The 24,059-nt window shown below is 47.4% G+C and overlaps 2 protein-coding genes across 3 annotated transcripts in view; one reads left to right on the forward strand and one right to left on the reverse strand.

Moving 5' to 3' along the window:
• LOC134843553 (nck-associated protein 1-like) overlaps positions 1-1,889 on the reverse strand; it is a gene marked incomplete in the record, with an annotated part of 279,419 nt that extends 277,530 nt beyond the window's left edge. Inside the window, 1 exon segment of the mRNA XM_063859669.1 lies at positions 1,867-1,889.
• LOC134843554 (protein disulfide-isomerase A3-like) overlaps positions 1-24,059 on the forward strand; it is a 494,465-nt gene that overhangs the window by 223,986 nt on the left and 246,420 nt on the right. Inside the window, exon 1 of one of the 2 annotated variants that reach the window (XM_063859673.1) lies at positions 8,468-8,471. The exons of the other annotated variant lie outside the window; for it this stretch is intronic. The gene's annotated coding sequence lies outside the window, so the exon portion shown is untranslated. Of the gene's footprint in view, positions 1-8,467; positions 8,472-24,059 lie in introns of those variants that run through there. 2 annotated transcript variants of the gene reach the window in all.

Genomic DNA, 24,059 nt, shown 5'->3' on the forward strand with positions numbered 1-24,059 from the left:
TCCAATTCTCCGAGTCTAGAACGCATTCTCTCCAGGGACTCTGTTTTCTGTCGTATACAGTCCTCTATAGCTAATTGTCCAATCGGGGCTCCAAGGATAACGAGGTCTTCGATGTTCGTAACTTCGGTAAAGGGACTGATAGTCCGGAAACGGTCAAGGATTTCTTGTTGACGAGTTATGGATGGCTGTCCAAGAAAGGTTATTTCGCATTTTTTCGAGTGTATCTCTAAACCAAGCTTCTTCGATTCCTCGATGATCCTGCTAAAATTCCACAGGACACGCTGCCAATTGCCTGCAATGTTTCCGTCATCCAGGAACCAGATGTTGAGTTCGGTATCCACATTTCCCACCATATCATTGATCGTATCAGAGAAAACTGGTGGTCCTTCCGGGTCTCCTTGTTGTGCACCTTCATCGGAACTGATGGTGAAGTTGCCGTAGAATAATTTGGATGGTTGCCCATACGCAGACTCGGTGTACTTAAAAATAGAGGGTCTCTCTAAGGCCACTTTGTTGAGGATTTTATCACGACTCACGGAATTAAAGGCATTGGCGAAATCAATTTTCAGGAGAACATGGTCAGGTGTAATTGCGCTGCTGCCGATGTATGACTTGACGGCATGTGCTGCTGCTTCTGCGCCTAGAGGCGTGCCATAGCCAAGTTGCCTTGTACCGAAATCTCTCCTCCTCTCGTTGAAAACAGCCGAACCAGCACACTTAGACGCAAGCCTGCGCACCGTATTGCCAACTGCAATAGGCCGGACACCATTGTCTTTCTTTGATAAAGCAGAAAGGTTCGCTCCAAAAAAGTAAGGCCGAATAAAGGTGGGAGTCCGTCCTGCTAAAACAACAGTGTTAATGAATTTTGTGAGGTTGCTCAAACATCTGTTATCCGCTTCACCGGCAGAGTCATCAATCATATCCTTGAGGACCTGGGGCAAAAGACGGTCTGGGCCGGGAGCGGAACCAGAGGGAAAGGACTTGATACATTTCTTAACTGTGGCTGATGAGACAACACACGGCGGGGTCTCAATCTCACCTGGGATTTCAGTGTCCGTCACTTTCCGTTCAGGATGTTTGTCTTTTAATTTTCCATATGTTTCGTCGTTGGGTCGGAGAACTGAATCATTAGATGCCAAAATTCTAATTGCTGCCTTGATGTTTCCATCGTCAATCTTTTGGGACACGAAGCGAGCAGTATCACTGCCTCCTTTCTTTTTAACAGCCTTTCGATTTTCGTCTGCGGTGGTGTTTGGGAAGGCTACTATGTTCTTTCTCACTTGTGTGGCAAGTGATTTCTGATGTTTGGCTCCAGTTCTGGTGGGTACACGCAGGCATGTAGGCGCTAAATTCATCATGTTGTTCCAGTTTGCTACATCGTCTGGGTCTGCACAAATTTTCTCGAGGATGTTACTGAAAAGTTCTGCTAGATTCCGTCTACTGGCTTTCGGGACTCTCCTTAGGACATTTACTCGGTCACGAATAGTCTTGTCGAGTGCTTCGAGGACCTTCGTGGTTTCGGGGTTTTCAGGTCGTTTAACGCACTGACGGCATTTGAAAGGCATGTCCTCGGGTATTTGTTCCACTATGCTTTCGTTAGTCCCTGCGCAGCTGTAATGGAACCACTGTTGGCATGTTTCACAATACACACCCTTCTTGCGGACATACTCCCATCTGCAATCAACGTTACCACATCTTGCTCGCTCTTGGGGCTGATACGGCATCAGAAATTCAATTTTTCGATTTGTCTCATTTTCCAATTTCAAGACATGTCAACAGTTCAAAAGGTGTAGAATGTGAATATGTAGAAAGTGAACACCTCAACCACCTCCTGGCCATTCAACATTGCATGACATATTTCGGAAACTATTTAATAAGTTTATCACAACATTTTAAGTTTATCACAACATAATAAGTTTATCACAAGTTATGTTGAGGTAAGGCGAGTTTTAGGTTGATCCATCTGAAATGGATCAAAGTTCCACTGTCTAATAAAAAGTAACTTAACGGATTGTTCCAACCCGGTTTTTAATGGCGTTCATGTATTTTGGGTATCTACAGACCTAAGCATGGGGACGTTTCTAATTCTAGAGTGGGGGGATATTTTAGTAGTAGCCTTTAAGCTGTAACGGGTCGTAGTCTCATGTCACAAGCGAACCGAATTGGCTCCGACTGATTTGAGGTACAAAAACACAAGAGATAGTGTCCCTGACTCTTGAGCCAATGGTTATAGGGCCTATTTTTCTTAAGCCTCATGTGTGACTGCAGTAGACGAATGTTACATAGTGTTTTTATGGCGCTCCTGGGTGTTTACGACATAAAGACTACGGAGTCGAACCCACTTGAGACAGCTTCGGGCTGAATGCCCATTCTAGAGTACCGGCGGTACGGTTCGACAGGAACGTGCAAACCTTCCGGTTGTACCGTGATAGCTTTTTAAGAAAACTCAAGAAAACTTCCTGGTACGCTCTCCGAACGAGGCTTAGCTAACCGAGTAAAGGGGGGCAACTAGGGGGACAAAAACACAAGCAAAAAGACAAAAAGCGAAACAAAAACCATAAAACGAAAAAAGACAGTGACTTTGACACCAGATTAGTTGGATCAAACCTTTATATTAATTAAATAGTATACCCATACTGTTTTACAAGTTCGATCGTTTCGATCAACCTAGCAATTTAACCCAGTAACCTCAATAAAGAGCCCGAGTGTGGGGCGTTGTCAAGGGTTTTTAGATAGCTTGGAACTTAGCTGGACAACAAGGAGACTTGACTGGAAGAGGTGACCAGCCGAGTGGGAAAGTGGTTCAGGAGCACTTGAGCTGAACCAATAGGAGACTTGACTGGAAGAGGTGACCAGCCGAGTGGGAAAGTGGTTCAGGAGCACTTGAGCTGAACCAATAGGAGACTGGACTGGAACAGGTGACCAGTCGAGTGGGAAAGCAGCCAAGAAGGATTTGGCAATTCTCGAGTTCTCAAGTTGGGCAGAACGGGTATCGTTAAAATCCACATTACATTATAGGAGATAAGTGTAAAATAGGATAAGCGACATCCCCCGGTTTTGAGGAACGTTTTTACTTGAGCAGGCCTGGAGACAGGTCTACGGTTTTCTCTTGAGAGGTTTAGCACCCGGCGCTTAAGGTAATTTTAGGCTTAAGAAGGGGGGCTAAAAAGGGGGGAGGTTAGAAGGGGGGCTGGTTAAGTTAGAGGTTGGCGGTTGTAAATTGTAAAAAGGGGGAAATTAGAGTAACTAACTAGTCGACATCGTTGACTTAGTTACATTAGACATTAACACGCGTTGGTAATATTAGGTGGATATCGAAATTTGAACCCGAGTTAAGGAAGGTACCCTGGTCGGATTGGTAGGGGGGAAGGGACATAGACAGTTTTTGTAATACCCCATAAGATCGCTAGCAGGGGGGAAGGAAACGCGTGACAATTAGGTACCAGACATTTTTTTAGATAGAAGGTAGACATTTGTCACCTTTGAATTTTAGGTGGGCTCATCTTTCTGTTTTTATTATTTTTTCTAGCTTGGATTTTTGTTGCATTTTGGTGAGGATTTGTGTTTAGTTTTTACACGAACAGGTGATCACAAGATACCTGCGCACAAGTTTTGGTCTAAAGTTGCTTGGAACATTGAAATAGAGGTAATTAAAAAGAAATAAGAAAAAGGGGGGTCAGCATTTGGCTTTTAAGAGAGGATTTTGGGAAAATTTTACTAGAGCTTGAGTGGTGGTACAAGGTACAGTGAATCAAGAAGTCCCCATAACGAAGAGGGAAGAAGTCCCACCACCCAGACACTTGTCAACAGTCTTGGGACAGTGCCAAAGAAGTCTTAGGACAGAGCAGTCTGGGGACAGTCTTGGGACAGTACAGTCTTGGGACAGTGGTCTTGGGACAGGGTCTTGGGACAGGGTCTTGGGACAAGGGTCTTGGGACAAGGTCTTGGGACAAGGGTCTTGGGACAGGGTCTTGGGACAGGGTCTTGGGACAGGGTCTTGGGACAAGGTCTTGGGACAAGGTCTTGGGACAAGGTCTTGGGACAGGGTCTTGGGACAAGGTCTTGGGACAAGGGTCTTGGGACAGGGTCTTGGGACAGGGTCTTGGGACAAGGGTCTTGGGACAGGGTCTTGGGACAGGGTCTTGGGACAGGGTCTTGGGACAAGGTCTTGGGACAAGGGTCTTGGGACAGGGTCTTGGGACAGGGTCTTGGGACAGTAGTCTTGGGACAGTAGTCTTGGGACACTAGTCTTGGGACACTAGTCTTGGGACAGTAGTCTTGGGACACTAGTCTTGGGACACTAGTCTTGGGACAGTAGTCTTGGGACACTAGTCTTGGGACACTAGTCTTGGGACGGTAGTCTTGGGACACTAGCCTTGGGACAGTAGTCTTGGACAAGAGTCTTGGGACACTGCCGGGAAGTAATGGGACGGTACCGAACAGTCTTGGGACGGTACAAAGAAGAGTAGGGACGGCAATTGGAAGTCTTGGGACAGTATAAAAATTGAAGTAAAATTACAAGAAGTATTTTAAGACAGAATTAAGATAGAACAATACTAATTGGAACCAGGTACGGTTGAGACCACAAATAAGGAAAGTTTCTCGAAAAATTAATAAAGAGAACTGAAACAAGGTTTTCACCACGTTGTATAAAATTTTTTTTTTTTTTTTTTTTTTAAGAAATTTTTTCTTCTCGAAAGATTTTATTCTTAGAATAGGATTGTGTATATAGTAAAATTGTAAATAAGAGCAATTGTAAATAGGAATAATGAGGCGGAGCAGGGTACCGGTAGCTGAAAAAAGATCTACCGAAGCAAAGACAAAGTATAATTCGTCGCTACGCAAAACAACGTCAATGGGTCCGAAGATAACAAAGAAGAGCTTTTCAGTTAATATGGTCAGCACAAGGAGTACAACGGAGAGAGCAAGAGAAGGCATGGAAGGGGAACGAGTAGAACCCACCATCGAGATTGATCTAGAGACACCTGATCAAAGTGTTGATGAAACAAGGAAAATAGCGACGGAGTCAACTCCAAGGCCCAATGCAGAAGATCCAAACTCGAAACCCATAGAATTCTCACCAATAGACAACGTGGAAGATGCAATAGGCAACACCGAAGAAACGGTGAAAGAAGACTCTCAAGTAAAAAAGACATCTTTTACAGAAAGGTTGGCGATGATGGTCGGAATAAAAACGAAAGAGAACGTGACTGAAGAACCAAAAGCTGAAAGAGCACGAACATTTGGAACAGTGAGCACGAAGACGACAGAAGCCAATCCGAGAGAGGAACAAACTAGAGCAGAAGCGACGGCCGAAGAAAGACCGACGGCTGACCATGAAGAGGCTACTCTTGAGCTAGGTGACTTGATGGCGAAACTGAATCAGATCGACAAAAAGCTGAAGCACAGCGAAGAGGACAGAGAAGTGATAAGAAAAGAATTAAGATACAACAAAAACGAGTAACTGGATAGTTATTTTAACCTGGCCAAGGCAACAGAAGAGAGACTCAAGGAGATGTCAGATAATGTAGAAACCACCAATGAAGAACGAGATAAGAACATCAAAAAAGATTTGCAACAGTTAAAAAACCGATATGATGATGTCAACAGCCAATTAGGTAGCCTGGAAAAGAGAATGGACACAATGAGCAAAAATCAGGCCGAGAGTTCGTGTGCAATACAGGCGAAATTGGATGCAATCTTGAGCAATTCTACCTCACAAGAAAGACCGGCAGCGGATCGCACGCAAGGCACCAGAGTTGACTTTGTGGAACCACAAAGGAACAAACGGCAATCGACACCGTTGCCCTTAACCCGGGATACGGTGAGCATAGCACCAACAGCTGCTAAAACAATCATGAAGAATGGAATGTCAAGTACAACGACTGGTCCGGGGGACTCAACAGCTAACAGCAACGCAGGTCCGGATGCTATGACATGGGCAAACACTTGGGAGATGATGAACAGGACTCTAGAGGCCTTCGCCACGAGGAACACTAACTCGAGCGATAGGAGAGATGGGAAATCAAGAAAAACATTCAAGAAGCCAAAAGAATTCAAAGACGACTCAGATGGATGCATTGACACGTGGGTGGAAGTGATGAGATTACATCTAGAGCAAGACAACTTGAACGATGAAAGACAAGCATGCACAGCCATACTCAGCAATTTAGAAGGCACAGCATTAAAATGCGTGGTTGCGAAGAAAGAAGAAGAACGCGATACCGCGGACAAGATCTTCGAGATATTGCTGAATCGATTCGGGTCAGGCATGAAGGGTCACCAAGCGATGATGCGATTTGAAAAGAGAAGGCAGAGGGACGACGAGTCAATAGATCGGTTCCTAGATGATCTCGAGAGCTTGAGAAGAAGGAGTGACCCAGAGGAGTCGACAAACAGAAGAAACTTTAGCATTGCCTCGAAGTTCATTGATGGGGTAAAAAGTGACGACTTAAGGACAATGTTAGCAACATACTACACATTGTCGAAAGACAGCGCACCAACCCCAGAAGAAATGAGACAGAAATCAAGGGAATACATGCTGATGAAACCCAAGAAATACTCGTATTCAGAAAACAGGAACACGCAAGGGGGAAGTCAACCGCAGAGGTCGTCATGGTACAAACCTAGAGATGACATGGACAAGCGCAGATCATGCGCGAACTGCGGGTCGGCGGATCACCACGTGGCTGACTGCACAACATACAAACAAGGCATGAAGAGTCTAGGATATGCACCAGATGAGGAGGACATGAGCCAGATGGAGGAACACGAGTACTATAGTGGCTTAATCATCAAGATAGGCGCAAGATGCTTCTTCTGTAACCAGGAGGGGCACTTCCGAATGGATTGTCCCTTGTTCTGGGAAGCGGTCAAGGACCAGAGTCACCCTAAACATAAGTTGGCATTAGCGGCGGTGCAGAATCAGCGGAACAGGCAAAACGAATTTGAATCGAGGAACTTAGGAGCACCAAGCACGGAATTGCCGACGAAGACAGTGAAAGCTGTATCACATGTTAATGATGCCATAGAATCCGCGGCAGGGAACTCTCTAGAGATAAATTATGAGAAAGCGGCGACGGAATCAATTGCCAAAGTGAAACAGGATCTGGCTGCGAAAGAAATAGAGCAACGACTAAAGCTGGAGATAGAAAGACAGAATTTTAACGAAGCATTAACCGGATCGAAACAAATACCAGAGGCTGTACCAGGCTCAACAAAGACCGGGAATTGCAATACTGTGAAAATGGTGACAGGTAAACCTTTTGGCATATCGAAAATCGGGGCAAGGATAATGTCGATAATCACAGTGGGCGGCCACGAGGTAACCAGAAACTTGAGCGAGCCGAGCGACCAGACGATAATGCACATTGACGTGTATGCAGACTATTTGAGTGGTATAAGCCCACAAACGACTTCTAGAGCACTGAGAGCACTACTCATGAGAGGGGGCAGCAAGTCGGTACGTGTTGATAGCAGATATACTGAAGCTTACGGTCCACACGAGGTGATGCTAAATATAGATGGGATTAACATCTATACCAAGACGATGATAACATGTGACGAAGACCTAATTGGACAAATCTACGTAGGGAAAGAAGAATTGAAAGTGAGATCGATTGGACACTGCGCCATGCTTGAGGAAGATGCAATGCACATCGGGACGGAGGCAGATGTGACAGGGCACGTGCTGGATATAAGTGGCAAAAAGACTCAGTTGCGTGGGTTGCTTGACACGGGAGCAGTCTTGAGCGTTATACCAATCGAAACTTGGGAGAAGATGGGCTTTGACAAAGGTGACTTGATAGACTCGAGAATACGGCTGTCAGCTGCAAACAAAGGGGCCCTACGGGTGCTGGGCAGGACGCCGATAATAGCCCTCAATTTGGGGGAACGTAACCTGTGGATGAGCTTTATCGTGGTAGAAAACCTAGATGAATCTGACCAATTCATTTTGGGCAGAGACTTCATCAGGAATTTTGACGTAACGATTGATTTAAATAACGCAATGTTTAGGATACGGAACCCGGATAGGAGGTACGCAATCAAACCGGTAAATTTAATAATGGCAAATGAAAACAAAGCACCGGTATTCTTGAGTAGGAGGGTGAGGCTAAAAGCTAATGAAGCGGCAATCGTAAGTTTGAGGATGAAAAATTACAATGAACTAAGTGACAACAAGCAAGTGTGCATAGTTCCGAATCCTAATAGTCAAAGTGCTGCTGTTTTAGGAAGATCATTTTCGATAACGAAGAGCGGCCTCTGCGTCAGTGTCTTGTTGAATACCCTTGATATACCGATCACGATACAAAGAGGGAGGAAACTGGGATATGCTTTACCGGTTAAAACTCGATATGAAACAATTGAGAATTCAAAACAAAATGAAGTTGTTGATTGTCCCAATCACAGGGACAAAATTTGTATCTTGAGACGATTGCAGAAAATAAAACATTCTTCAGGTCTTATTAAATCACTTAAGTCAGAAACGGATGATGGTCTTTCGAGCTGTTCGAACTTTCCAGAGCGACCCACACTAGATGAAATGCAAAATGAAAAACCGGTCCTGCCGGAGATTGAACATTTGAGGGGCAAACTGAAAGATGAACAGCTCGAAGCCATCAAGGACGTACTAGAGCGGAACGAGGAAGTTTTTTCGAGGCATAAGGCGGATATCGGGTGTTGTAATTTCGTTGAGCATGAAATAGAACTTGAGGAAAACGCGGTACCACACAGGGAGGGGGCGAGGCGCATGACCCCACACAAATCGGACGCGTGTAGAAAAGAGATCGAGACGTTACTAGAGTATGACATGATAGAACCATCCAAGTCACCGTGGGCGTGTGGAGTAGTGATGGCCAAAAAGAAAGGCGACCAGTTGAGGTTTTGTTGTGACTTTCGATACCTGAACTCCGTCACGGTGAAGGATGCCTATCCCATACCTAGGATTGATGAGAGCCTCTCGAAGTTAGGTGATGCAAAATTTTTTACGACTCTTGATTTAGGCTCGGCCTTTTGGCAAGTACCACTAAGGAAGCAGGACAGGGACAAGACCGGGTTTGCCTGCGAGTTGGGTCTGTTTCAATGGAAACGGATGCCGTTTGGACTTTGCAATGCCACAGCCACGTTTCAGCGGTTGATGGCACACGCGCTGATAGGCGTAACGAAGAAGTATGGCAACCTGGTAATGTGCTACGTGGATGACGTGGTAATAGCGACGCCAACACTGGAAGACCACATTGAGAGACTAGACGAAGTGTTTGCATGCATGAAGAGGTCGGGGCTAAAGTGTAAACCATCAAAGTGCGAGATACTCAAGGACTCAATAAAATACTTGGGCAGGATGGTAGACAAGCACGGCATCAGACCTGATACGGACGCCGTGGAAGCAGTCCTGACCTGGAAATCACCGAAGACAGAGCACCAGTTGATGAGCTTCCTGGGTTTCGCTAACTATTATAGAGAGTTCATCAAAGGCTATGCAGACAAGGTATACCCGATGCAACAATTAATGAGACACAAGGGCAAGAAGTTCACGTGGAACAACAAATTCTCATTCCAGAGGATAAAGAAAGAGCTATGTGAGGCACCAGTACTGGGTATGCCGAATGAGAAAGGGATGTACGTGCTGGACACGGATGCGTCGGTAGTCGCGATTTCTGGGATTCTCCACCAAGAACAAGAATGGAATGGGAAGACAGTCTTGAGACCAATAGCGTACGGGAGCAAAGTCCTGAGTGACACGGAAATGAAGTACGGAGCACCGAAAGCTGAGATGTTCGCGGTGGTTACCTTTGTCGAGAAATACAGGGAATATCTGGGCAGTGAGCCATTCAAGTTGCGAGTCGACAACAGAGCACTGAGCTGGCTGAAAACGTACTCAATGGACCAAAGTTACATTGGGAGGTGGATAGTTCGCCTGGACGGATACAACATGATAATTGAGCATAGAACGCGAGATAAACATCAGAATGCCGACAGCTTGAGTAAGAAGACAGAGTTCTATGAGAGACAAGAGCAAAGAGAAGCAGACAGACCTGAAATCAAAGATGGCTTCTCATTCATGGACAAGGAAACGTACGACAGTCTTCCACTCACGAGATGGCTGGACAAGTCAGGCAAACCGATAGAAGATCATCCTGAATTGCCTAAGGAGTCTCCAGAGAAGACCATATTGAGGAAGAGCAAGAGGATTCCGATTGAGATTATACTCAAGTCGAAGATCGTGAAGGAGACGCTCAAGGCAAAAGGCTATGATCTTAACCAAGTGGAAGCAGGAACTGCACAGATAGATGATGACTTAATGAGGTTGCTCGAGAAACTATCAGATGATAAGCCCGTGATCCAGGAGAAGGGTCAAGAGAAACCGGAATTCACTATACTTCGGAGAAAAGAGACAGTGAACGATACTGACTCATCAAGAGGAAGCGTCACTGACAGCAAAGATGTCGTGCGGTCACTAGTTGACAAAATCCCCGAAGACATTCTGGAGCAGACCAAGGTTAGGAAAAAGAAAGTGACGTTCAAGGAAGATACTGAACACCTGGGACTAGGTCAAGAGTCCGGGGAGTGTTCCAGGTTCACGGAAGAAGGAACCGGAGAAGGAAAATTGTCCGGGGAGCGTGAAGGATGGGATGAAGACTCGGATGAGAGCAGCGAAAACCAAGACAGTCTGTGCATGATACTGGCGGAAGAGAAGACAAGGCACCACGACAGGGAGTTACAGACGGATCCATCTTCAGGAACATACAACATGGACATACAGGAGATGCGAGGTGGTGAGGAACTTGAGAAAATGGCGGTCGCAAGGAAACCATTCAGGGAACTATCATGCAACTCAAACATCAGAACGAATCTGGTGCCAGAAGATGATATGAAAATCGTGAAAAGGATGATATGCGTGAAACTGAGTGATGACATCCACAACCCTGGGGAGATGAATGGACAAATCATGGCGCTAAAGGAGCATGTCAAGGCGAGATATAGGCTGTCAGACCTAATAAGAGCCCAGAAGAATGACAAAATGACAAGTAACCTCTCCAAATGGATCCAGTCGGGGGTCAAGGAGAAGGGGGAACTTGAGGAAGACAGCTACAAGATCTTGAGCCAGTTCTACAAAGAAAAGAAAGACTTGCTTTATCACACAGCTGAGGGGGTGGTAGCGTGCAAGAGGAGAGATGAAGAAAAGATATTACACAAACACAATCTCATCATACTACCACAGTTGTACCAGACGGAGGTGCTTTTCAGATCACACGACCAGATGGGCCACCAGGGGATAGACAAAGTACAACAAAGGATACTTCACAGGTTTGATTGGCCAGGAATGAGAAAAGCTTGCGAGAGATGGGTGAATGCCTGCCTGGCATGTCTCCAGGTAAAAGACCCAAGGAAGATGAAGTTTCCACTCAAGTCCGTTGAGAGCTCGGAGTTCAATGAAGTGGTGCAGATAGACCATCAAAAAATCTGCATGACAGAGTCGGGATACAACCAGATACTGGTTATAATAGATCACTTCACAAAGTTGGCGGAAGCGGTTCCGTGCCAGACAGCCTCGGCCGAAGAGACATGTGATCATCTGATAACGCATTGGATATCGCGGTATGGTTGTCCAATGACTTTCCAGTCGGACAACGGCAAAGCTTTTGTGGGGGACTTGACAAAAGAATTGATGAAGAGATCGCACATTGCTCAAGCACACTCTACGACCTATCATCCGCAGACCAATGGGTTGGTAGAGAGACAAAACAGGACACTGGTCAACATGTTAAGGGTGTACTGCTCAAGATACATGACGGACTGGGACAAATACCTGCCACAGGTAGTAGGAGCCTACAACAGTACACAGCACTCAACTACGGGCATCAGTCCTTTCATGATGTTGACGGGCAGGGAGAGAGCAATGCCTCTGACATTCTTTTACCCGGAATACGAAGGGAAAAGGACGTCGCCTCAGGCATACGTGAAAGAAGCGATCAAAAGACAACAGGAGTTGAACGAGCTATGCAGGAGGAACACGGCGCAAGCGCAAATGAGGCAACGCAGGAAATACGACGAAAAAATATTAAGAGCAAAGCCATATGAAGTGGGCCAATACGTGTGGGTCTTCCAAAATGTAATACCGCCCAAGGGAACAAAGAAACTACTCAAGAAGTGGAGGGGACCATTCATGATAACGGAGGTTCATCAACAAGGACGGTTCTATCGCTTGAGTACTGGGCGAGCGGCACATTATGAAAATCTGAAGCCTCACGTCCCGTCCCCAGAGGATTGGTGCATACCGAAGGACATGGAGGGTCTTGAGTACCTGGTGGTAGAGCCAGCGTGTGAAGTGAATGAGAAAGGCACTAGAGAGAAAAATGATGGTAATGAGAACTTGAGTTTGGACGACAATGAAAAGATAGGAATGGAGTCTGATGCAGGATCATTTGTAGAAGAAGACTGGAACGACCCGGAGCAAGACGAGGTGCCGAAATGGATGGAACCGGATCGAACAACACCACCGGAAACCAGGACTGGCAATCGTAAACGCACAGGCATGAGGTACAACAGGTACGGGGATGACTTCTTGATCGATAAGATACAGCCAGACAAATTGGGCGAGGAATTACTGAAGGCAGGCGAACTGGAAGCCGGAGAGGAATGGCAGGTCATTGATGATGGTGGTCATTATCCGCAGGATGATTACTCGACGCCAGAAGTAGAAACGGATCTCGAACAGAGTGAGATAGAGAGGAGGGAGAACACGAACTTGAGGATTCTAGAGTGGATGCGTGATGTCAAAGACGAGAGCCGCGAAGGACAAAGCATTCAGCAAGTCGATGTATCAGCAGCAAATTACATGAAGACAGAGGACCCTCTTGTCGGATGGACGGCAACGGACAGGCCACTACGCGTTCCTCAGGACAATTCAAACCCGACAACATCGACGGGGACGTCGATAAATATTTTTGTCCGGGGAGTGGGGGTAGGACTTACCCACACCGAAAATTTGATGATAAAGAAGCTCAAGGAAGTGAGAGAAACGAGTGAATTGGAACTGGAGGAAGAAGAGCCAGAGCCTACTATAGGTCGGAATTTCAAAACGAAATTCGAAATACCCAATGAATACTCGGAGAACATCATGATAACGGATAGCGACTTCATCCTGTCAAACAGGACCAGCGCGATCTGCATCACGGCGGACATGAGTTTCAAATCAAGATTGGAAGCTGACTTCAAAAGAGAGTACCAGAATGTAGAGTTTCTGTTCAGACAGAGACCAGGACTGGGAGGGATGGCAGCGCTTCCACCGTCAGTGGCACAAGTCCCGGGCAAATATCTGTGCTTCCCAGTAACGAGGGTCAATGACAGGAACACAATTGATCCCGAACACGTGATATTGGCACTAACAAGATTACGAGACTTCATGATTGAAAGAGGGATAACAGAGGTCTCAATGCCGGTGTATGACCCAAACAGGGGCAAACTGAGCCCGAGGGAATTGTACGCTATCCTACATGTGGTCTTTGCAGAAACTGAGATAATGGTGTATCTCCATAAGAAGTATTACTTGAGCATCGCCTGAGTCGGGTACATGGGGGTATCGAGTCGGGTGTGAGGGAGGAGTCTTGAGTTAGGTACTGGGGTGCGGCGCAGGTAAAGGGATCTTAAGATATGATTGGCATGACAATTAAATTTTAAAACGAGTTAACGGTGCTAAAACATAAAATGAATCTGCATGCTTTTAAGGGAATTCCAATTGAATTGTTTTAAGTGATATGAAAATGATAAGATTTTAACCATACTGGTAAAAGGGGGGTCTCTAGGTTAGGAACATGACATGTCAAGTTTCAATATGCTTTCTGTTTTCAGATCAAGTTTGAAAAACAAAGTTGAAAATCCAACTATACTCAAGCGAGAAACAGAGAGAGAAACCTTGATTGAACTCGCGATAATCGGCACTTACGGCAAGTATTTGCAAGGGAACATTTCGAGAGAATTCTTGAGTTGGGTAATACTTGAGTCGGTAAGGTAATTCTTGAGCTGGTAAGGTAATTCTTGAGCTGGTTAACACATACCTGTATACATCCCGAAGTCACGAAGAATGGCAGACCGATTATGGAAATCCGTGCCCGCGGCCCTGAAGAAGCCCACTCTTGATGAGCTGTACAGACGCCTGAGGGACTTGGACTACACCCAAATAGACGAGAGAATGGCGGTGATGCTGAATGCCATCCTCCAGTTGGAGGACCAGGGTGAGTGCAGGGAGTCTGCAACGGAGGCTGTCTTGATGATCGGCTACACCACCGAGGGAATATCGAACCAAGAACAGACCAGATGGTTGTCTTGGAATGTGGATGGAGGAGTAAGGGGTTTTGACTTGGCAAGGAATCCTGGCCTGAATAACAATACCGAATATGGCGCAGGGGAATTCCCACTACCGACTAGGCCAACAGTAAGATCCACAAGCCAGAGCTCGAGTAGGGTGCCATCGATGTCACGAACGCAACAGACGACCGAGGCATATCCGGATCTAGGTGTTCTAAAGAAAGAGCTCGAGAAGACGCAGAAGGAAAGGAATAAGGCGAACCTCGATCGGGATCAGGCAAAGCTGGATCGGGAGAAGGTTCACCTGGAAAGGGACCAGGCGGTCAACGAGCGAGACCAGGCTCTGAGGTTGCTTGAGATGCAAAAAGCTGAACATCAACAGGAGTTAAGGGTGCGGGAGAACGCCGCAAATCGTGATCAACTGAGGTCGGAATTGGACAGAATAGAACAACGACAACGCGAGCTTGATGCACAGAAGGGAGCCAGGCCGAAGGAGCGAGTGGTCACCAGCTCGAGGCCAGAGTCACGTATGGAGGTGGATGAAGCCCCCAGAGCAAGAGCACGGTTCAACCTTGACCGCGAGGCCCGAGAACACATGAGTGAAGGGTTGGAAGTCTGGATACCGAATGACGCAACGTCTTCCTTGCGTAGCCTAGAGACGCAACCCATACGCCCACTGATGGATGTGGAGCTGCCGGGATATACCCCAACCTCGACCTCGAGTGACAGTCAGGTGAGCGGCGGCTCATCGCGTCTGAGAGAACTGGGCGAGAGATTGCGACAAAAGAGTCGTGAGAGTTCGGCAAGACCGGAGCTTCCCCCGACGTGGAGGGAACAGCCGGTTAGGAGTGTCGTGATCTCGAGTTATAAGAAGAATACAGAGGGGAGGTACCACAGGCACAATCGGCTGGACTGGAGTGCGGAGCAGAAAGCTAAGAGAGACTGCTTTCATGATGCGGCCTGGGTGCAGTACTTGGCGCCACCCCGGGTACCAGAAGGTGCGGTTCACCTAATCGTAGGGGACAGCCTGGCGCGGGTGTTGACCCGGATCCGATCGCAATGGCAGACGGGAATCTTGAGTTTCGCTGGAGCTGCCACGCCACAGATGTTGGCAACGCTTAACATGCTGGGGATGACCAAAGTATACACGGTGACCCTGATGGTCGGGACCAACGATGTATCAAGGGGTGAAGCGAGGAAAATAACAAGGCTGCACGATAAGGTGAGCTGCCTTCTTGAGGAACTGAGGATTCAGATGGACCCCATCCTGTTGACGATATGTACTGTCCCCTACAACATGATGTTTGATCAGCACGCCTTGGAGATGCACGAGAAGGTGCGGAACCTAAACAAGGTGATAAGAGACATCCACCGGAAGAGTTTGCTCCCTGTCAGACTGTTGGACGTGGCAGAGCGCATGGAGAAAGAGGGATTCCCTGAAGACACCTCCAGTGATGGAATCCCTTTTGATAGACCAAGGGGAGCAGAGTGGCTAAACGACGTCTTCCAAGAACACATGAACGCGCTAGAGGCGGATCTGCTAGAGACAGCCCAATTCACATTAGGACCACCTCCGAACCCACCATTCCTTGCCTCAAGGGCCTTGTCTGGTCGCTTGGGACCGAGAGTTGACACTAGAGACAGTTCAAGGAGCAGCCAGACCAGATTGCAGAGTGCCACGCCAATGGAGTCTGAGGAGGTGACGTCATCAACACCTCCAAGCTCGGCGATATCCTCAGTGGTAGTGGCGGAGAGCAAACGGGAAAAGAAGTCTATGGAGACCGCTCGCTTGAGATATCCTGAGAAGGTGAAAGAACTGGATCTAGAGAGTTTGGAATGCAGGCGAGAATTGGCGGAAACCCTGGGGATCGAACGAGTGTCACACGAGGATTTGAATAGGCATCATTGCGTGGACTGGTTGAAAGCTCATGAGGCGCACTTCTCGAGAGCGAAGTTGATGGAGACCACAGACCTGACTGGAATTCCCACAAAAACGATCATGGGACCCATTAACTACAGACCTCTCAAGCTGCTGGGGAGTCCTGGACTTATAGCAGAACCTCCCAAGCACCGAACTAGCATCGCCAGGATCAGGTTGGCAACCCCGGCACAGTTAAAGGTGGTAGACAAGCTACTCAATCCGGGAGGAACGGGATTGCCAGATGCCGCTTACGAAGGCTCGAAATTGGCGCAAGATCCCAGGTACGGGAAGCCCTGTGGGAGTACCCAGCTGGCCACAACCCTGGCAGTTTATGATAGAGCAGATCCAGCTGCTGCGAGAGTAGTCATTGTGGCGGGATCAGACTTCGAAGGAACGTCTCCCAAGTTGTTCTGGCCGGAGACTTTGATATACTCTTTGCCAGGAGCTGAATTAAATCAGATGTTAACTCTGGTGGTGGCAATAAAGTCGGAGATGCCCTGTGAACCTGAGCTGCTATTGTTTGCAGGAATGAATGATCACCTGCACGCGATGGGACTTCTTGAGCAACTAAAGGGCGATGAAATTCCGACATCGAGGAAGATATGGGAAGCCATTCAAGCGCTGTTTGCGGCGATGAATGAAGTGCAAGAGAATGTTGTCTCGAGATTCGGGTCCAAGACGAAGGTGGTGTTTACCACATCCCCTGGATACGCGAATATGCCACCCGCCCTACAGTTCGTGTACGCGGTCTTGATCCTGATAGCAGAAGGGAATGAATGGCGGATTCTAATGGCAGCTCCCAATCGGGAGTTGGAGCCATCGAACCTGAGGCTTCGCAAGTCAGAATTGGCGGCGGCATGGGCGGACATATCTCATGCACTGAGGGGCTTTTATGGACTAGCCGACATCCTGATCGTATTAGACGAGGTGCTCTTGCTAGAGATATCGAACTTTGCCAGGCAACTCAAGTTCAGCCCAGTCATCGGGGACGATCACCCGGCGATAAGCAAATTAACGGCCAGCTTGTGGTTTCGGAGTATGGATGTGAAGATCACAAACTCCACCAGCAAGTCTAGAGGTCCCAGTAACGAGAGAAGAAATGTGGCCGAGACGGAAAAGCAATTAGAATCGATGAAATATCGTTTGACTCAAGAGAATGGCTGGTGGCCATTTTTGACACCAAGGCTGGAGAACGCCACGAACAAGACAAGGGAGGAAGCACCACCCCTCGTGAAACAAGTCTGGAGTTTTCTGGAGAAACAACTGGAGCTGGCCGAAACAAGAGACATGACGGTGGCTAGATTTGTCTCAGCCGCCAATGAAGTGACGATTGGAGGGTTCTGGAGAGAGCACGCCAAAGGCGAATTGAAGACTAGGAGGGATTACGAGATTCTCAAGTTCTTGAGTCCTTGCTGGGAGAAGGAATTCTTGGCAGGAATATTCGGTACCACGGCGACTATCTTTGGAGCCTTCGTGCAGGAGATACTGGGCATGCCCATCAGCCTGCTCTTGGCCCTGTATTTGGTCTACCCCAGATACTTGTTCAACATGGGCCCAGCATACATGTTTAGTCGAGGAGTGGAGACACTTCGAGTTGATGGGTACCTGGCACTAGTACTCTTGACCCATGGGGAATTGGTGTCGTTTCATCGATTAATGGAATATGGAGAGCCTTTGTCTATGGGGAGAGTCCACACGAGCATTGAAACCAGCTCCTACAAGTGTGCCGCAGGGTTGAAGACGTTGCTAGTACAATACCTCATGATGCAAAATCGGCACATGACGGGTGAAGATGAGAATCCAACTTCGAGAGAAGAATGGAAGAAGACGAACAGAGGGATGCCTCTGCTGACGGACCTATGCCTGGCAATGAGGTCGGACCCAATGGGGATAATCCGGGGCCTAGAGGAGGTGGTGACCTGCATTTATGGTCCAGCAGTGACGTACGCGTTCCCAGACCCCCTGGTGACAACGTATCGTCACTCTGTAACGCACTTGAGTCTTATCAGTATACTGGATGGGACGGCGTTAAATTGGTGTCAGCAGGAGGTGCTCTGAGGGCGAATGAGCAACACGGTACTCTTTGGAAAGGTGAAAGATGCCGAGCTAATAGTGTACAACTTCAGGGGGCAAATTCAATGTAGAATGGGAGGCAAGCGAGAGGGTCACATCGAAATGTATCCCAAATTCTGGAACTTGAACCCATTGACGGCGGACGGACGAGAAATCTTGAGAATTCCTGCCTGGAAGGAGTGCTTCGCACTGGTGAAGAGGGAGCTGGAGACCATAATGGAGAAAGAAATCCTCCCAGCCACCATGCCTGAGTTCCCAATAGTCAGGAGGATGACCTTAGGAATGAACAGTCCCTTGGTAGTTCCCTCCATAATGGCGAGGATGACGACGGAGGAAATGCAGAAGGATTTCACTGATGGCTGGGACCCCCTGTTCATCGGCTACACGGCGGCGGTCTACTTCCATACCAGCGAGACGAAGGTAAATTCGTGGACGACGCAAGCGAAAAAGAGTAGAGGTTCACAGCCCCCCGGATATGAGGTGCGGAAGGTCTTGAGAACTCTAGAGAAGGAGGGACTTGAGAACATGCTACCCATATGGGATGATGGCAGGATGATCGTGATGGAGGGGCACGTCGCATTGGTGGACGACATGAAATTTGCTACGAGAAAATATAAGGCACCCTACGGCTTGGAACAGGTGGAAATGAGACAGGAGGGAACAGAACTAGATGCAGCAGGTCAACTGCATGTAGCACTGACGGAGTACAAAAAGCTGGATCCTACGACACCATCACCACTGTCAGTGGACACGCCTGGAGACAAGAGGAGTGGACCCGTCGAGGACCGATTTAAGAAAATTCTCGAGAGAAGGAGACATGAGTCAGAAGAAGAGAGTATGGATGAAACTCTCAGTGAAGCCGGTGAAGACATGGAAGTGGGGAATACGCCTGAACCAGGGCCATCAGGGGAGGAGCTCACCACTCAAGAGCTGTTGAAAGACTTGAGCGAGGAGAATTGGGCAGATTTTGCCACACCACCCCTGATTCCGTCCCCCCGGAAGAATCTGGAATTGCCATTGGCAAGTGAGACCTTCAATATGGGGATGATACTCTTGAGCTCGGAGGAAAAGGAAAAGAACACTTTCGAAGGGAACAGGGACATATTCCTGGGATCACTGAAGGACGATGCTTGGCAGGAGTTCTTGGAAGAATTCAATCAAGAAGTGGGCAGCGAGACGACGCTGGACAAATTCAAGGAGGAACGGTGGGACACAGTCGTAAGATTTGGAGAACCGCTTCTGATAGGAACGGGCCTGGATGAGAAGGCGAGAAAAGAGCTACTGAGCAAGCTGGTAGAGCTGAGGAATTCACGATCGAAGACTAGAGAAGAAAAATGTGAGGACAGCTCTACTCGGAGACAAAAAACTGTAGATAAAATGGTTGATGATATAAAAAGGGATAAGGTTGGGACTAGTAATATGATTAAAAGTACTAATATCCTTAAGGCTCGAGCAGGGGGGAGGCAAGAGTTGGAAGGAGTGGATGGAGAGGTCGAATCAGTGATGGTAGCCACAACACCCTCAAGTAGAGATGTGAAGACTCGCAAGAGGAAGAGAGAAGTGGAAGGATTGGGTAGTCCTTCAGTGGATGCTGTTTCGGAAGGAAACTTGAGAGAGACGGCGCCCATGGTTTTGGCTCGATGCAAGACGGCGGCATACAAGAGCAGCTCGGAGCTCAGAAGACCACTTGAAGTAGAGAGGGAAATAGAGGTTTCCACCAGTTCGACATCGGAGGAAGACTTCAAGCCTCAGAAGATAAACGTGAAGAGAGGTTCAACGAACGGACAGACATGGGAAGTAGATGTCGGCAAAGAATGGATCTCGAAGGCACACCAGGCCACGGGCAAGCGAGTGACAAGTGATCCATTGGAGAGGAACAAGACGAGGAACACCTCCCGGACGTGGTGGGTGGCCCTTGAAACATTGAACGAAATGGAGGACTGCTGGAAGAAGTTGGACAGTGGAGTAGCTCGCAAGCGACGCAATTGGGCCACCCAGCAAAAGGCCGAGGTTAATAGAATAGAAATGGCAAATCATCTGAAGAGGTCCTGGCAGAGTTTGTTGAAGGATCATTTTGAAGAAGCAATGAGGACACCCTCATCAGCACCACCATTAATGGCGAATCCCTTCGTTAGAACTGCAGGACAATTAATGTTCACCTGGAGTCTGGTGGGGATAGAGTTGGAAACACTGACCTCGTATGACAGGCTGAAGTTGGGAAGCAAGAAGCTAGATGTGTATCAGGCACTGATGCAACACGTATCCAGGGATAACTCAGGCTTGAGCCTGGCTAGAAGAAAGGATGCCACGTGTTTCTTGAGATGGATAATGTCAATGATGTCTGATAGCACCATCCTGGCATGCCAACAGAGAGCAAGCGTAAGCAAAACCATGGAAAAAAGAGTCTCAACGGTCATCTTGAACGTGTATCAGAGCACAGGAATAGAAAAGGAAGAGGGTTCCAGACTATCCCTAGAGAACCATAGGAAGCTAGACGAGGTACGGAGGTTTTATAATAAGAAGTTCGAAGAAGAACATGATGTTCACCGTAACCTGGCCTCGTCAGAGCAGTACTCGAGGCTCAGCGAGAAGGGGGAATACCAATATGTGTCTGGAGTGATGGGAATGGCCTACAACCCCTTCTTAGACTCGGAAGCTGGAGGCGCCCACAGGAACCATGAGGTAGCGGAGCTATTGAAGTTTTGGACAGAAAGAATAATGGAAATAGACGCGGTGGAAAAAGAGGGGCCGAGCCTGGGCCTGATTCTTGAGAAAACACCAGAGGTGGTGAGCATACCGCATTCAAACAAGAGAGTTGAAGTGAACATGGGCGATGGAAATGGCTTGTTAACCACGAACTTGGGAGTGGTATGGAAGCTATTAAGACCCTCCTGGTGTCCACATCCCCACGCGAGTCTGATCGAAGAAACCACCGAGCGAGTGAGGTTAGCACCAACGGAAGATGAAGATCTGGCAAAGTTAAGTGTGCTGCATAAGCTAATTTCACCTCAGATGCAAGAGCCAGGCGAAAAGACTAGTAATCCCGGGTCAGCAAAGAAATTGGAGCCGGGTAGCTGTCTGGATTCGACGTGTGGAAACGGAGAGCACACCGGCGATGGACGGTCATGCGTTAGAATACTGTCATTTCAAAAAGAAGACCTGGTCACTTGGTTCGAAGACATAACAGAAAGGGAGAAAAGTGAAGTGCAAATAGTAGCGGAGTGTTACGCGAGAACCACGGTGAATATAGCGACAGCTCTCGGATTCTTCTCGAGAATGTGTAGTCTGCAGTCACTGGAAAGACTAGAATCTGAACATCATTTAGTGACGGCGTTGAGCGTAGAATCATGGCCAGGGGTGTTGCAGGTGACTCAAAAACACATCCGGAGCTGGAAGGTTGGTCTCGAGGCGAAATGGGATTTCCCATGAGCAAAGCTTATGGCTTGCCATTGAACGCGAAATCGCTGATAGGGTCAATGATGGCCAACTTGTGCGGAAGTCACTACCCACTGCACATGGTGATGGTGGAAGCATCCAGCCAGAGAGTACTGGTGGACAAGGCCTTCTCAGTGCCCAAGTGCGTGAGGTTGGCTCGGATATCGCATCACTCGCACAAGTTGTTGAGAAAAATCAGAGGGACGGTACCAAAAGAATTGAGAGATGACTTGAGTGAAATCTGGGGAGAAGAACTTTTGAAGTTGGAGAGAGAGAACACAAGCGATCACGAGAGACAAAACGTGATCGAAAAACCTGTGGGAAGTGCTCCAAACCTGGAAGATAACGACACGATGCATGAGAAAATGATGGAGCTTGAGCCTCTCTTGGAAGCCTCGGGGGAGCGTAACCTCAGGAGCATTGAAATCACCCATGGAGAATGCCCATGCCACTGTTTAGCGCAAACGGTGTGGTATCCAGATCACAAGAACCTTTGCCTGGTGTGGGATATGGAAGAAATCCAGTCGATCGGACTACCGGATCACCGACAGAAGGTGACGATCTTGGTAGTGAGTACGATCTTGGCTCTGAGATGGATAGAAGAGAATATAACGAAGTATCGGGAAGCGGGGACGCCAACGGCAGAGTCAATATACGCGATAGACTACAGTAGGAGACTCGAGTTGTTTGAGACTGCGTGCAAGGTATTCGCCATACCAACGGAAGTCAGACATGTCTGGAGCCGTTTGAGGTACTTCCCATGGTTTCGGGCGACGCTGACGTCCTGGTTGTACATGACAACGAAAGATCACATGAGAAAACATCAAAAGGAGTATCGACAGTTCCAGGCCGAGATTGGGCCGGAAGCTTTCTAGAGACCCCTGTTAACCCATCGTAATGCAATCACGACAGGATGGAAGAGAGTGGGTAAAATGTCTAGAGACAATACCAAGGCGAGGGAATCGATACTAGAGGAGGACCTGGCGAAGAACGTGAGCTTGAGCCTGCACAACTCCTTTTGTTTGAACCGGGAATCTAGGGTGAAGGCACTACCCAACCAAGCAAAGAGGTTGCAAGAGCAAAGAGAATGGATGCGATCCTACGAACAGCTGAAGGCTTGGGAGGAGATTGTGATTAGCTCCGATGATGAAGAGGAACTGTTGAGACAGTTTGCCGTATCTAGTACTTCAGGGTGTAGTACCTCCAAGGCGAAGAGTGCGAGATGAGTGGGTGGCTCGTATGGATCTTGAGTCTTGAGAGGGGAAAGGGGGCTTGAGCGTGGATCCGGGTGAAACTTGGATTCACAAAAAAGAAGTTTTAACAAAGCAAATATTGTTATTAATATACTATATTTATTATATAAATCAAAATGCTGCATGACAATTTCCTGATTGAATAGGACAAAAGAAATTTTAAATGATTGGCTTGGAAAGCAAGAATTCAAAGGTGCAGGTGTGTGCAGATTTTGATTGCTGTTTAGCGATAGTGTGAAAATTTTACATGGCTGTGAATTTTGGGGTGTAGATAAGCTTAAGTCTGCTGCAAACTTCTGTAAATGACCACTGGCACTGTATCTTGAGTAACACTCGGTTTTCTGGGACTCACTGGCAGAAGACAGCACGCGATGAGGACATCGATCTCGAGTCCGGGGAGTATGTGCCAGTCGGTCATATTCGGAAGTTTGACCTTGAGAGAAGCAAAAAACACTTGATTTTGGAGTGAAATTTAGTTTTTCAAAATTTCGAATGGAACCTGTCATGCACGATTTTCTCGCGATAACTGAAAATCAGAAAAGAGAAGTAAGAACGATCGAGTGACAATCGCTGGAAAGTTGCTAGAAAAATCAGTGGGAAATTGCTATTCGTAATTTCAGTAGCAATAATAATCGAGAGTAGAGCTGTCCCATCTAAAACAGAGACGAGCGCATTCCCACGAACTGGATTGTTGTGATTGGAGTACTATTATTAACTGGACCAGAGTGAACCTTCGGTGGAAAGGTGGACAGCTAGAGTGTCCCAATGGTTCACGAGAACTTACAGTCTAGAGTAAAAACTTGTTCTTGTTATTAAAACTGACTAACATTAAACTCATTTTAGTTACTTTATTAATTCTTGAGTTGCTTACCGACTTACTTACTTCCTGGTTCTTGAGCGTGCTACAATGTGAGTACTAATTTAAATTTCTAGAGTGTGTTTTATAATTGTTATGTTGAGGTAAGGCGAGTTTTAGGTTGATCCATCTGAAATGGATCAAAGTTACACTGTCTAATAAAAAGTAACTTAACGGATTGTTCCAACCCGGTTTTTAACGGCGTTCATGTATT

Source organism: Symsagittifera roscoffensis, chromosome 4 (genome assembly GCF_963678635.1).
Source record: "Symsagittifera roscoffensis chromosome 4, txSymRosc1.1, whole genome shotgun sequence".
NCBI lineage: Eukaryota > Metazoa > Xenacoelomorpha > Acoela > Convolutidae > Symsagittifera > Symsagittifera roscoffensis.